The 12,065-nt window shown below is 38.5% G+C and overlaps 1 pseudogene; it reads left to right on the top strand.

Annotated features, from left to right (window-relative positions):
• The first annotated feature begins 355 nt into the window (after positions 1-355).
• On the top strand, positions 356-1,201 carry LOC102430841 (annotated as a pseudogene).
• The last annotated feature ends 10,864 nt before the right edge of the window (positions 1,202-12,065 follow it).

Below are 12,065 nucleotides of genomic sequence, written 5' to 3'. Positions count from 1 at the left end.
TAAATGGAAAAGGATGATAGAATAAGGTTGCAGATAGAATAAGATTGCTAATATTTGAATTTAAGACTAGGAGTTTGTCCTGGATTATCCAGGATCCTTACATTGTCCATAAATGAGGAAGAGGGAGGCAGGACCAGAGAGATGAGTCTTCCATGAGAAAGATTCCACTGGCTGTTGCTGGCTTTGAAGAAATATGGGGGCCTATAGAATCTGGAAAGGTCAAGAAAATGCATTATCTCCTAGAGCTTCCAGAAGGGATCCCAGCTGCCAAAAGCTTGATGTTAGCCTGTGAAAGCCAGTTTGGATTGTTGCCCTCAACAATTATAAGGCAGCTTCTTCTCCGAGCAAACACCGAATGGCGCTGATGAAGGTGCTGCTATGGGAAGGCCCTGGAATTGGAGGCCACTGTGGCTCCAATGGAGGATTTGGCAGCAGGATCCGGGGCCAAGGTGGTGGCCGGGGTGGTGGCAGGGGCTGAGGACAAGGAGTGGATCACCGTCACCAAGCTGGGCTGCCTGGTCAAGGACATGAAGATCAAGTCTCTAGAGGAGATCTCTCTATTATCCTTGCCTATCAAGGAATCTGAGATCATTGACTTCTTCTTGGGGGCATCCCTCAAGGATGAGGTCTTGAAGATTGTGCCGGTGCAAAAGCAGACAGTGCTGGCCAGAGGACCCGGTTCAAGGCATTTGTTGCCATTGGGAACTACAATGGACATGTAGTTGGTCTGGGTGTTAAGTGCTCAAAGGAAGTAGCCACTGCCATCCTTGGAGCCATTACCCTGGCCAAGCTCTCTATTGTCCCTGTGCAGCGAGGCTACTGGGGGGACAAGCTCGGCAAGCCCCACACTGTTCCTTGCAAGGTGACTGCCACTGTGGCTCTGTACTGGTGCCCCTCACCCCTGAAATACTCAGCCCCTGTGTCAAAGAAGTGGCTGATGATGGCGTGCCACAGCCAGGGGCTGCACTGCCACCCTGGGCAATTTCGCCAAGGCCACCTTCGATGCCATCTCTAAGACCTACAGCTGTCTCACCCCAGGTCTCTGGAATGAGACCTTGCTCACCAAGTCTCCCTATCAGGATTCACTGACCCTCTTATAAAGACTCACACCAGAGTTTCTGTGCAGACGACCCAGGCTCCAGCTGTGGCCACCACATAATTTTATACAAGAAAAATTAAGTGAATTAAGCCTGAAAAAAAATTACAAGATAACTAGAAGCCCAGAGTGGAAATCGCGGGGCCCTGCCCACTCCAACAGCCTCACCAAGCTCGCAGCCCCGCCCACCCGGGGTGCACCTCAGCGCTCACAGCCCCACCCACCCCAGTCTTTGGTCTTTACAGCGTTAGGGCCACAGGCCTTTTATAATATAGATAAGTTTTAGTCATTAAATGTGTACTAGCCTATTATAGTAACATTGGAACAGAACAAGGAGATATTTTGGAGCTAGGTACTACAAAATATGATGGTGGGTTAGATAGGGTGGAGATGGGAGAAATACATACAAATCAAATTTAATTTAAGTAACATAGTCCTGCCCTAACCAGTTTGGCTCAGTGGATAGAGCGTCGGCCTGTGAACTGAAGGATCCCAGGTTTGATTCCTGTCAAGGGCATGTACCTTGGTTGCAGACACATCCCCAGTAGGGGGTGTGCAGGAGGCAGCTGACCAATGTTTCTCTCTCATCGATGTTTCTAACTCTCTATCCCTCTCCCTTCCTCTCTGTAAAAAAAAATCAGTAAAATATATTAAAAAGAAAAAAAAAAGAAACGTAGTGCTATAGGCTGAGATGGAAAAACTGGATCAGGGGAACTATCAAGATTTCTGTTTGGGGCATACTATGTTTGGGCTCATCGACATCCTTAGAGACATGAAGAATTTTTCAATAATAAACCTTTCAAAAAACTCTAAAATTATCATAAAAATAGTGGACTTAAAAAAATCTGAATGTTTAGCATTATATAGACCAGGCACCTGCAAACTTTTCTGTAAAGGACCAGATTGTAAACATTTTAAGTTTTGTGGGTCCAATGGTTTGTGCTGCAACTACTCAGCACTATCTCTGCATTGGGAGAGCCGCCATAGGTAGTGGGAAAACCAATGGGCATAGCTGTGCCAGAATAAAACTTGATTTAAAAAATCAGGCTGCAAACCAGGTTTGCCTATGATCTATAGTTTCTGAACCTCTGATGTTGACTATCAGATCATTTATTTGGAGTTTTTCATTTTCTTAAAACATGTATATTGTTTTAAGAGATGGCACTAATATCACAAAATGAGAAAAAAATCATTCACTATGAAAGACATTGCAAGGTAAAACAAGGAAGTATAGATGTGATTTATTATTATTGTTAGTAGTACCAGTAGTGGTTTTTTAACACAATTACTGTAGTAAGATTTTTTTCATGTACTATTGATAGTTATAATAATCTGGTTATTATTTAACAGGAAAGGAATAAAGGGGAGATTAGACAATATAGGCATGCCATTTATACAGCTTTTCCAGAAAGTTGCAGTTAACATTCTCCTAGACTGTTCCCTGCAGATGGCTGATGGAAGGTGACTAGATAATGGACACATGTCCCTTAAGGTATGGGTGACTTAGGAAGATGCTTATCTGCCAGTCACACCTGGGAACAAGTCAATGGTCAGGATAGGTGCGGCCACTGCAAGCAGGGGAAGATTTGATATTTAAGCTCCTGAACAAAGGAGGCCCCCCCCCCTTGCTGCTTATGCCTGACTCCTGTTCCAGGGGACACACTCCCCTGCATCGCCCACATGGCTCATGGCCATGTTGACTTACACAATGGACTGAAGGACTAAATCTGGCTTGATGTTCCATCAGACCCAGCCCCATCATGGAACAGACACTTTGGACACTGGCCCTGCTTTTGACTCTACTGGACCCCAGCTGCACCTGTTTCAGGACTGGGCTAAGGTGCAGGGGACTTTGCAGCCAGAGGAATATAGTTCCATGCCAATAAAAGCCATTCACTCTCCCATGAAAGTCTCAGAAAATTCATTTTCTAAAGATATTGCAAGAGCCACTCCACCCCCACTAACATCAGAGAAATTGGACCCACTGATTTCTCTGGCAACATTATGTTACTTATGCTTCTCAAAACCCAGTGAGTTACTTATTACTATTACCCCTAATTTTACAAATGAAGTATCTGAGTGTCAAGGGATTAGTAAATAACCAAAGTTTAGAAAGATCACTGTTTCTTGTTAAACAACCTTTTATCAATTATTAAGTTACCATCTTTATAGCTAATAATGGCAGAGCTGTGATTTTACTTCTAATCTGCCAGATCTAAGCCCAATCACTTCACCATCACACTATAGTGTGTGACAATATTATAAGGTAACTTGGTCAGCTAGTTCTAAGAATTATCTGAGTGTTTACTAGTGTTTATATATAAAATATATACATTTTGGAGTGCTCACAGAAGATTCTGATAAAAATTTAATAAGATCAATTTTTAATTAATTTTTATTATTATTATTTTTAAAATCTTTATTATTGAGAGTATTACAGATGCCCCCCTGTTTTTCCCCATTGCTCCCTTTCACCCAGCTCCTGCACTGCCCCAGGCCTTCACTAACCAACTGAGCCAGGGCTATATCTTTTTGAAATCACTAGCATAGTAGAGGAGAGAGCTTTTGATAGAATAGAATACAACTTTTTTCTCTAAATATTATTACTATTTTTAAGAAGACGTTTGCTCAGAAGATCAGTGTGACTTCCATCGTAATATATTTTAGCTAAAAACTTTAAATAATGCTTTTCCCTTTATAGTGTAAGTTTGGTTGCTCAAGTATTATATAAAAACTAGAGGCCCGGTGCATGAAATTCGTGCATGGGTAGGGTCCCTAACGACTGCTGGCTGCTGGCCGGGGCCTCCATTCCCCCGACTGCCTGCCACTACCACCCACTGGGGCGGGGCCAGCCATGGAGAGGGGCCACAGGTGGTTGGCCGGCCGGCCCCGGCCCCGGTAGAACTCCCAGTCAAACTCCAGGTTGAAGGGACAATTTGCATCCTAGGCTTTTATTATATCTGACAAGGGAATAAGTAGAAAAAGTAAAATGAAGATAGGTAAGAGCCCTTCTTTTGTAGTTAATCTGAAGGTTAACAGATCTCAGAGGGGAGGAGGGTGGAGAGCACAGGAAGAGATTAACCAAAGAATGCATATGCATATAGGCATGGACCAGGGGTACAGACCATACTGTGGGGAAGGCCTGGGGTGGGGTGGGGCTGGGTGGAAGGGGCAAAGGAGGGGCTATAGGGGACATCTGTAATACTGTTAACAATAAATACATTTTTAAACAAACAAACAAAGAACAAATAGATTTGTTTCTTGTTTATATTCCTTCAACCCTGAAAACTGGAAGGCCTAGAAGGATGAAGTATGATGAAAATGGTATATAGTGAAAAATGGGTTTGAGGGGTAAGTTAAATTTTAGTTCTAAAAAAATGTAGGTCAAGGTTATTGTGAAAGTAACCAAGAGAGAAATATTAATCAGACAGAATATTTGCCTGGAGATAGCTAATATGGAAAGAAAGAAACTGCTAAACAAGCAGAGGAGAACAAAACATTGTTCTTGCTCACAGTAACGGCTCAGCAGCTTTCTAGTACACTAAACTAGCTGTAATCAGACATTTTTGTTTGCTGCTCTCTGTCACCCGGATGGCCAATTTATCCGCACTAGCATATTTACAGGCCTGTTTACAGAATTGAAATTCTTCACCGGAGCTGATGCTACATTGCCTTGGAGCTCTATAGGATTTAATTGAACCAGCATGAAAGAACTGATGAATGGTTTTGCTTGCAATAAAGAAAGTGGTGAGGGCAGAATTTCAATGGAAGATTTTAGCCATTACTTAGTGGCTAGGATACAAAATTGCCGATTATCTTCTTTCCTGTTTGCTAAGCCTATATGTGCCTAATTATGATTTTCTTTGCCACATCCTCTTGTTTTCTTTCCGTTATGTTTGCTGTGCCATCCACCCTAAGCTCAAGTCTAAGTGTCTGGGACAAATCAGATATAATTGCAAACCCCAGTGTTTTTACACTCCTGTGCCTTATTAAAATATCCCAAAGGAATGGTATTTTCAGATTGCTGCCACTCATGGAGTTATTGAGATGGAACAATGTAAATCAGCTGTTAACAAATAATATATGCCTTATAGATACTGAGTCTTTGGGCTGCACAAACAGTACACACTGCGCTTGTGTCCTGTTACATTCTTTTTTATCTAATTCTTTCAGCTGTTTGTTTAGTCCTTTATTCTTCTCTTTAGAATACTAAGTCTAATATTCTCCAGGTATTATTGTTTTTGTCTTGCCTCTCTGTGGTGCTATTTATTAAAAATCTCATAACAGATATTTCTGAGCAAAGTACTTCCTGAAAATAAAAGTTTTCCAAACATTTATTTCTAGTCTTAGTCTTGAGTTTCAAAGTTTGATCAGCTTCATGTTCTTCCATGATTCTTTTTTCTTTCTCTTATTTGATGGAATTGTTTTCATTTTATTGCTCTTGTTACTATGTATTAAAAGCTAACCAGAAGTTATATATATTTTCTTTCTATTTTTTCAATGTTCTAATTCTCAACTGTTGCTTTTAACATTGCCTTCTCAGATTTTACTGAATGTCAAAAAGTGATTAACAGAAATTATAGTCCCCACTTAATTTGATGAACTACACAGCTAATCCATATTTCTCCAACCTCTTACTAAAAGTGGAAATATCTTATTTATATTTTCTTTCATCTTCCAATGAATATTGTTTTTCCATTCTACCTTTGTTCTTTGATCCTCTTTTCATAGTCTCCACATTTCCTCTATAAAATAAAATTTTGCTTTGATTTAAGGCTTCCTGGCTTTGTTTCAGTCTTTTCACTCCATTCCACTTTTCTTACCCTCTGGTTTGGACATGGCTTCAAATTTATTCTAATTAAGCACTGATCTCTCTCTCCCTTCTTCCCTCCTTCTCTTACCCTCCCTCTATCCTTACCTCCTTCCTTCTTCTCTTTCTATTTCTTTTCTTATCTGAATGCTTCTTAGTCAATTAAGATTTGCTTCAACCCCTTGACTTTTTTTACTTGTCTCCCACTAGTTTTATCTTTCGGTTTCTCTGTCTACTTTTACCTGCCTACATCAGACTCCACAAATTACTACCCTGAATTTACTCTGCAGTTTTTATGCCTCTTTAGTGCACAACCTAATACTTAAATGTAGCACATAAATATTCAATCAAGACATAGTTACCACTGAACTATAGCTAATGTCATCTAGACATTTATATAGCTCAGTGGAATCACATGGCCATTTCTTCTTCCACGTTTGTAAAGACATCCATCTAATAATCTGGTCAACTCTAGAAATAGAGGTAAAAATAATGAAAATGACATGTAATGCAAAATATTCTTTCTCTTTGGCTTGGAGATTATCACAATTACTTCAGAAGATTATCTAATGTTCAGAAATTCACTTTGTACATAACCTTGGGGATTTGCTCTTAAATTAGCTGATTTTTTTTGTTGCACACTTGATTTATAACTTCCCTATAACTTCCTCTATTTCTTTTTCTTTTTTCTAGTAATGAACCAGAATATGAAGGATGCAAGTTATCAGGTTAGGCAGAGCTGACATCCCTTACACGTTTCTTGAACAAGGCTAGATATGCTTTTTTTGGAGAAATATTTACTTTGTAAAAAGAAAGAAAGTAAAATATGTATTTAATCAAGCAAGGATACATTAAAGATCACAGAGGCAAGATAGATAAGAATTAGAACATGGGAAAGTTGGAAAGAAAATGAGTAATGCATGTTGTTAGAAAATGAAACAATGCTCAGTGGTTGAGTATCAACCAATAAACCAAAAGGTCACTGGTTCAATTTCTGGTCAGGGCACATGCCTAAGTGGGCTATATCCCCAGTAGGGGGCATGCAGGAGGCAGTCAATCGATGTTTCTACCTCTCTATCCCTCTCCCTTCTTCTTTCTCTAAAATCGATAAAAACATTTTTTAAAAGAATCAATATTTCTTTTGACTACTTCTCTCTTACTTAAACTTATTTGTTTATCTTGGAATTTATTTTATGTCTTTTTAAATTTTAAGTATAATTTAAAATCATTACATGTTTTTCCTAAATCTTATTGCTAGCCATTGAGAAAACTATATTTTACATCTAAAATATCCAGCCAGGAAAATAGGTTAGTAAGTGCCTATGAGATAATAGAAAATCATATATATTGGTCTCTGCTCCAGTTCCTGGCATAGAATTCCTAAAACCCTTATCATTTCCTAAAGATAAGAATACTAGAAGCATCTCTTATTCTAATATTTGGTCCTTGACCCAGTCCCTCACACATTGTTCCTAAACCTCTAAATTCCTAAGTGATAGGAGCACTTGGAAGATCTTTAGTTCTAAAGAGGTGACTCCAAATGGTCTCCTGGATGGCTCCTCAATGGGGACTGGTCCCCAAAAAGACCAAGTCATGATTAGAAACTTGGAATTTTCAGCCCTTCCTCCCCCATCATTCAGAAAAGGGAGAATGGTTAGAAATGGAGTTAATGATTGATCATGTCTACATGAGAAAGCCTCCATAAAATGCCAACAGTACTGGGTTGCTAGAAGGGTGATGCACCCCAACTTCATGAGAAAAGAAGGTCCTAAACCCAGAAAAGAAGGTCACTCCCAGACCTTGCCCTATGCATTTCTTTATCCGGTTGTTCACCTGTATCCTTATCATGTCCTTTAATAAACTGGTAAATATAAGTAATTGTTTCCCTGAGACATTGAGTCCTAATAAATTACTCATACCTGAGGAAGGAACTGTGGGAACCTCTAATTTATAGCCAGTTAGTCCAAAGCACAAGTGATAACCTGGGCTTGGAACTGGTGTCTGAAGTGTGTGTGTGTGTGTGTGTGTGTGTGTGAACGGGGAGTCAATATTAGTGTTATGGGACTGAAGCCTTAACCTGAGGTACCTGACATTATCTCCAGGTAAAATATCAGAATGAAGTTAAATTGTAGGATACCCAGCTGTTTGAGAATTGCTTATTGGTTGGGGTGGGGGGAACTCCACACAGTTGGTGACCAGAAGTGTCAGCAGTGAAGTGTTTTCTGTGAAGGTAAAGACGATACACAAGATAAAGAAATACACACTAGGAAAGAACTGAGTTTTTCCCTACAGAGGAAGGGAAACCTGAGAGTTTTTGCTTTGCAGTACCACAATAACAAAGGTAATAAAATGGACTAGCTTTAACTTCCAAGTCCTGTAAGTCCCGTAGCTCCCCGCCCCATCTCTCTCTCTGTCTCTGTGTGTGTGTGTGTGTGTGTGTGTGTGTGTGTGTGTGTGTGTGTGGAGAGAGATGAGAAAGAAAGAATAGAGAGCTTTTTGAATGAAGAATGAAGCTCCCGTGGCAATTTTGGGAACAAAAGGCAAATACAAAGAAACAAATTCAAAGAAATTTTGAAGTGGTGGGGCATAGCTGAAGTAAAAGATGTGAAGCCAATTTCAGTGACTAAGTTCAGGGGAAAATAGCATGTAGAACCAAGAAAGATTCCCTAAAGTATGGTGAGAGAGCTAAATCACCTTTAATTCAGTAGAGTTGACATGGGTGAGAAGAAACTCTTATAGGTGCTGTGGTAGTTTGGACTTTCCATGTCGTTAAATAATTCAACTCAACGAGCATTCCATGACTACCTATTAAGAACTGTACTGGACAAGGACAGAAAAGGTAAATGAAACGTGGTTTCTATGCTTGAGCAGTTTATAGCTTACTGTGGGGAGATAATACATACATGCAGATAGTGAACACAAGACATAATTTGACAAATTCTATAGTTCAAGTACAGCTTTGATTTTCTGTTAAAATAAAGAGGAAAAGCTTAAAGCATGAAGTTGAATGCGAGTTGGATTGTAAAGAATGAGTTGCATTTTGGTGTTGGGGATAAAAGAAAGAGTATTCCAAGTTAAAGGTATATGGTCAAGATATAATAGGTCAGGACCTAAGGGATAAAGTCCAGTGCTTATGTGTGTAAATGTTAGTGAAGAGTTTATTGCAATTATGTAGACATAATAAGAGGAGGTGATTGGGATTAGACTATTATCTGTTACATATTTTATTCTGTTGGCCATAAAAATACTAGGAAAACTTTTTGACTCAGAGTAATACTGTGATCACAGTTATGTCTTAAGAAATTGTTACCTTCAGAGGGGTGACAAATTCTTTGTGGAAGAAGATAGCAATAACTTGATATGATGGTTTCAGAAAGAGATGATAAGAACAATATTATTTAAAAATGGAAAGAACTAACTTTTATAGAATGCAGAACTGACTGAGAATTGAATATACTATAGGGAGTAAGATAAATAAAAAGTAACTCAATGTATCCAAGTCCGAATGGTGAAAGATGTAGTTCTCACTCTTTGACATTGATTGCTTCAATTTAATATTTTACTTACAAGTATATACATATAGCTGTGTGGTTCCCAATAACAATCTATTTCCAGTTCCTGTGGGAGAATACCCTGCATCGTATTTTAATATAATTTGTATATAGTTTACATAGACTTTATGCAAGAAAATAAGTACAAAAATTTATTTTTTCTTGAAAGGAGATGGATATATTTTCAACTTTAGTAGAAGTTTAGTAAGAAAATCACAGATGTTTTGGGACTCCCTTCAAATTATGAAATTATATGACAGGTAGTGTGGGCACAGGGGCAGGAGGGCGAAACTCTACCACTCACTTTCCTCCTTCAAAGAAACTCAAGTTAATGTCTTTTATCTATTTGACTTTCCTAAGATTTTGTTTGAAGAAAGACTTCAGAGGCTAGTTTTTGTTTTTGTTGTTGTGTTATTTTCTTTGAGAGCACTGGTTTAGACAGTATGATATTGAGAAACCTAATCAAAATATTAAAATATAGAGATGTAATATTTTCTAGCCTGTTTACATTTTTACATATCTGGGGTTGTGAATTTTTTGAGAAACAAATTAAGGAGACTCAGGGGAAAATCATTTCTGATATCCTCGTATTATATTTTACTTTTGAAATGTTTACAGCTTTGTACAAAAGAGGAAAAAAAGTTGTTATTCACTTCCACAGCTTTTTTACTCCTGAAAGTAGAAAATGATATTCAGAGTTACAAAAATAAACTTAAGGCACTCGATAATGTTTTCTTGCTCAAAACAAGCAACAGAATCTTATCAGCTTTATTCCATGAACACTCTATCATCCTGCTCCTCTTTGTCAATTATAGATGTTATAGGGAGACAGACAGACACACACATACAGAGGCACAGAAACTTGTGCAAGGGAAGAGGGGGGGGCAGAAAGACAGAAAGGGGAACGAGGCAGAGTTTAAGGCCACAGTCTTTAAAAAAATACAGTTTTCAGTTGCCTGTTTTGTTTTCCTTTTCCCCAAAGAGCACTTCTGCAAACATGTGGCAGGATAATGGGGAAAGATAAAATCAAGGAAATATTTGGTCCCATGAATGGTGACTAGTAATTTAAGACATATTTTTAAATATGAGGCATAACACTTTTAGACAACAAAAAAGGTCACCATGTACTAGTATTCCCTATTTTCCACTTCACTCATTAGGCAGAGCTACTCTTGGAAAGAGTGGCAACCTAGAAGGAGTCATGGGGATGGTGTGAAAGAGGGGTTTTAGAAGGAGCATCATACAAACAACCCTGGAGGGAAATGCCAAGTTGAGGAGGTCTCTGTTGTAATCGCTCTAATGCCACTGCTCCAGTACCTCAATAGCTGCCCTCCAGACCAAAGTTTCTGCTAAATTTTCCAGGTTTGAAAAACGATCACTATTAAGATACAAATAGAGGAGATCATGGAACTTTTCTCAAAGGAATATTTGTTTAATGCATATTCAAACATCGGTGAGAAAAAGAACAGAAGGAACATCTACTATGCATCTACTCTCTGCCAGATTCTCCTCAACTTAGCTGCCTCATCTGATCTTCATCTAGTTCCATGAGATCCCTAATATTGTGTCCATCTGACAGATGAAGACATTGAATCTCAGCAGAGTCTCTTGCCTGGTGCCACCCAGCTCCTAAGAAGCAGAACCCAGATTTGAGCCCAGAATTTGCTGAATAGAAGGTTCATGTTTTACATGGACTTCCAAGGCCACTCAAAAATAAAATCCAACTATAAATGAGAATAATTCTAATAAAAGGTGACTAAGTATTGTTGGTGGCTGGTGGTAAGTACATTTGTTCTCCTAATTATGCTACATATTACTCTGAGGGAAGGGGTATGTGTTTCACAGAACTGGAAATGAGTATACTCCCTAGACACCATCCATCAAAAATTCTGAAAAGTTGTAGGACAGAGAAAAGTGAAATGAAACATTATTATATTGTTGCTTTGTTCTTAAATTAAGCTTATATATGATTTGTGAATAAAACAATTTTTTAAAGGTTTTAAGTTCCTACCAGGACACGATTGTCTAAAGCTAAGTGGTTCTCTCTGGTGCAAAATTGGGCTGATATACATTCATTAAATATAATATTTCCTTAAATTAAAAAAAAATGTCGTATGCAGTTCTGAATTGCTTTCCTGTGTGTTTTCATCTTGAGAACAGCAGGTGAATATGAACAAATTCAAGCCTATTTTTATTTCCAGTAATCCCAAATGCCTTCGCTTTGCAAGCTAATAGCATTCAAAAAAAACATGCTGATCTTGGCAGGAAGGAGAGCTCTGAGAGAGACCAAGCTGAGTGAAGAAACAGAGCTCTGGGTTTTTAATGAGCAAATTTAAAAGCAGTCAATGTAAATATGAAAACTTTAATTCCAAAATTTGAAAGAATATGTAGACTGAATTAACCTGAAATTTTTTTTAACCTAAATCAAAATGCATTTCAGTCTAAAACCAGGTGAAGAGATACAACAACAAATACCAGCTACACACAGTACCATGGACAAATAAACAAAATATGGTTATTCAAATCAATATATGTATTTTTTTAAATGGCCATGACTAATTGTGAAACAGTGGGGAGAATGCAAAGCTGTCTCTTACTATAAAGTTGA

This window comes from Myotis lucifugus, unplaced genomic scaffold (genome assembly GCF_000147115.1).
Source record: "Myotis lucifugus unplaced genomic scaffold, Myoluc2.0 scaffold_81, whole genome shotgun sequence".
NCBI lineage: Eukaryota > Metazoa > Chordata > Mammalia > Chiroptera > Vespertilionidae > Myotis > Myotis lucifugus.
This window is presented reverse-complemented; position numbering and strand designations above follow the sequence as displayed.